We start from the raw sequence: 4322 nt of genomic DNA on the forward strand, positions 1-4322 counted from the left end.
CTACATGATTCCATGTGTTATTTCTTAGTTTTGATGTCTTCACTATTATTCTACAATGTAGAAAATAGAAAAATTAAGAAAAACCCTTGAATGTGTAGGTGTGTCCAAACTTTTGACTGGTACTGTACAAACTGTACTGTCAGCTACAAGGTCTACATGAAAAAGCATATCACTTATTCTAATGAATAGGGTTTCACTGTATAGTGTGGTTTGTGGTCCATAACTTAAGAGGGAAGGGCAATGTATGGGGATGGAGAAGTGGGATGGTAACCTTATTGGGGGAAAGAATGCTATTCTGTATGATTACCATTGGTCGAATTGGTATGTAGATTTAGTTTATTATTTGAAATTAAAGACGAGGAATAATTAAGCAAGAAGAACAATCAACTTCTTCTCACTGTACATATCTTTGTTTTAAATGGAGTCAAATAATGAAAAAATGTGTAAGTTATTACAACCACTACTATTGTTATTGGGTGTGGGAATTGGGTGGAATTTTTATATCTTAATTTTTTACTTTTAATGTATTTGTTATGCAATTGAAGAGGGAGATATGGCTATTTTTTATTTTAGAAAATAGAATATTCCTGTGGTCTACAGTACAAGACTATGGATACACGTATTGTAGAATTCGTAATTACGTAAATGTAATTATCAAAATCATAATTGTTTCATTATTTATTCTCTACAATTGCTGTTTTAAAACATATGTCTTTAAGAAAAATAAAGTACAATTTCGAAAATGATGTGTGCGTGGTGTGTAAGAGAGCTGTGGGTTTTTATATATACAGTTGCGGCCAAATATATAGACACCCTTGCACTTTTCTTAAATAAGAAATTGAAAAAAAACGTTTGGTTTCCACACCTTGTTGGATTTGAAACATTGCAGAACCAAATTTGTTTTTGTAAACTTAAGTTTACAATTTGTATTTAGAAAATATAGAAAATAGATTGTACAAATGTATTGTTACCCTGGAACTAGTACTTGATTGCACATCTTTTGGCCAAGATACAGTAAATGCCAACAAATGTACCCTCTCTACAATCAAATATGGGGGAGGTTTGATAACACTGTGGTGTTTTGTTGTTGCCTCTGGTACTGGGGGTCTTGAACATGTACAAGGAATCATGAAATCAGCAGATTATCAGGTGTTTTGTAGTCCAATGTTCAACCCAGAGTCTAAAAACTGGGTCTCCATTGAAGGCTGTGAGTCTTCCAACAGGACAATGACCCCCAACCCATCACAAAGCACCCAGGAATCGTTAAGAAGAGATACTGGACTGTTTTGGAGTGGCCAGCTAAGAGTCCAGATCTGAATCACATCCAAAACCTATGGTGAGATCGGAAAACAGCAGTTGGTGGAGGGCAACCCTCAAATATTGAATAATTAGATCAGTTTGATGTTGAAAAGTAGGCCAAATTGTCAGTAGAAAGGTGCAGCAAGCTCATTGATGGCTACAATAAGCATATGTCTGCAGTTGTCATGGTTAAGGGTGTGCAACCAAGTACTAGCTCCGGGGTGCCAATAATTTTGTCCAAGCCATTTGCCTTTATTTTCTCAATTCAAAATTGTAAACTTAAATTTACAAAAATAAAATAGGTTTTGCAATGTTGAAAATCCAATAAGCTGTGGCGACCAAAAGTTGTATTTTCAATTTCAACTTATTTTAGAAGAAATAGGGAATTATTTGCCAAGTTAAATAAAGGTTAAATAAAAAAATTAAAAGACATTTAAGAAAAGTGCACGGGGGCCAATATTTGTCTGTAACTATATACCTTGAAATATGTATTTTCTGGCTTTCACTTTACTCTAGTACCCCTTTCATACACAGACAAAAATCCCACTAATTTACCATGCCTGCTTTTGTTATATCAGAAAGAGAAAGGGGGTCATGATTCCTGCATTTTTACAGACCCTGTAACCAAAATACAGGTATTGGGTCTGTGTGAATGGTTCTCAGCAAGTAAATTCATTAAGACTTCCATTGTTTAACTCCTCCCTAATTTCAAATGCAAACTGCTCCCATGGTTTAACAACTCCCCCCAACCCTCCCAATTGGCCAGCTACGCACTGATATGTATAAAAAGGGTATACCTGCAAGGTGGTAAATAAGGGCCTGCTTGAAAGGGGGTCATGTAAACATTGCCTTACATTTTTTACAGGTAATATACCACATCTTCTGTCTGAAGTGGGTATATCAAACCACATGTTGGTAAATGTTAAATATTTGCTGTAAAATATTTTCTTGGATGCATGCCTGCTTGTCATTTGAAAGCATATCCAATTTATATGGCTCAACAGGCAAAAAAAACACCTGAATAGATACTGTCATTGGGTGGAGTACAGTATTTGTTGTGAAATCACCTGGAGTTTGCTGCTCTTACAGGGCCCAAGAAGTAGAGCATTCTAGTCATTGCAATAGAACTGTGGAGTGCAGATAAATATGTGGAGAAATATGCTGCAAAGGGTAACACCCAGGCTACTGCTAAAAGGTAGCCTACTTCACCATTGGGTCGTTCCATGTCAGTCATGACATCCACCATCTCAAATTGTTCTGAAACTGTTTCTGTAGTTAGAAACACATAAGATTAGCATTCCTGCAACACTGTTCTGTTTAAATATAATTTGATCTGAAAAATTCTGCTAATTGATTGCGTGCAATTTGACCATTTTAATTTACAGGATTCAGATAATATTCAATAAATACTGTACCTAAAATTCTATTTGGAGCAAACTTTTTTCTAACAATGAGTAAGACATGAGAAATCCAAAGAAATGGTCAGACGCCACCCATGGACCCCCCACGCCATTCCCACATGAATCGTCTAAATTAAAGTGGCCAATTTGGGTGCAATCAATTAATAAGGAAGTATCACCAAGTAAAGGTGAAAAATTGTCCCCTATCCATAACCAATTCTAAGCTAAAACCCTGTACAAAGTAGGCCTACCGGAATCTAAGTAGAGCTATAGGCCCTGCTTTTTCACTCATATTGCAGCCTTGCCTGTCTATCAAGACTATGCTGGTAAAGCAGCAGTTTGAAAATGTGTAATTGGCTTTGATACTCTGATTGGTTAGAGATGATCCAATCGCTGATGACTTTGTTTTGTACAACGCCCCTCCTCACAAAAACCACTTCAATGATGGTAGTCTGACTAAAGTATGTAGCTAAAGAGAGCAGTGGAATAATTTAGTTTGAGTTGTCATGTTAATTGCAGCTTAGGTAATAGGCTACAATTAATTTAAAGATTTTGTATAATAATGTGATTCATTCTAGCTCTAACACCAAGAATTTGTTTCATAGTCATTTATTACAGGTCAGCCCCACAGATACTCAGCAGATCTTCACATAAAATGTACACAGTCAGTGCGTGAAGCCAAAGATTGCCTGTTATGGAAATACGCGGGAGGGGGCGAGATCAGGTGGGACCATTCTAGCCAATGAGAGGGCTTATACGCGTGTGAACGGTGTATAGAGAAATGTTTTTTTGTTGATAGAATTCGACACTCTCATTGACTTCCATACAACAACAAAAATCTCTCACTTCGTTGGCTTATTTTTCTTCGACAGATTTTGGGCGGAGTAAAACCTCTCGCTTCGCCTCTATCTGATGTAGCCTAGGCTCAAAACTGAACTGTGGCAGAGAAGGAAGAGAATAAGTGAGAGGGATAATTGGGCCCAAAATCTGTTCTCCAGCAGGTGGCATTTTTCGTTTTTGCTCACCAGGTTAGATGAGTATTTGTATGGTGGTCAATGAGTTTTGAATTTGGTTAACAAAATAATGTAATGGCTTATTTTTTTAACTTATTTGATCGAATAGAAATGTCGCGACCATTAGGTTGTTACGAGTGTATGGATATAAGTAGGACACACGTGACATCCTGGCAACTTTGAGAAAAAAAACACATGGAATTGTCTGGTAGTCACTAGTTAGTCAAACCCCGCCTATTTCTACAATTTATCTACTTAAAATGTGATTTTAAACGTAACCTTAATGACATTGCCAACCTTATACCTAAACATATATTAAGACCAAAAAGCAAATGTTTTCATGATTTTTTTTTGGGGGGGGCTGTGGTAATTAGTGCGAACCGGTGTGCCTGTTCACACGCATATCAGCCTTCTCATTGGCTAGAATGGTCCCACCTGAATTTGCCTCCTTGACGACTGCCTTCCATTTTTGAAGAAATGTATTTTCATTGTTAGAGCCGGCACTAGAGTATCTGGTCAATATAAAGGATAATCTGTCGACTGTACTAGGGCTTGGCAGATGCGTCCCAACAAGTTCAGGCGTTTTCGCATGCCGTAAAACGTCACATTA

The sequence above is a fragment of the Salmo trutta genome, chromosome 34 (genome assembly GCF_901001165.1).
Source record: "Salmo trutta chromosome 34, fSalTru1.1, whole genome shotgun sequence".
Classification (NCBI taxonomy): domain Eukaryota; kingdom Metazoa; phylum Chordata; class Actinopteri; order Salmoniformes; family Salmonidae; genus Salmo; species Salmo trutta.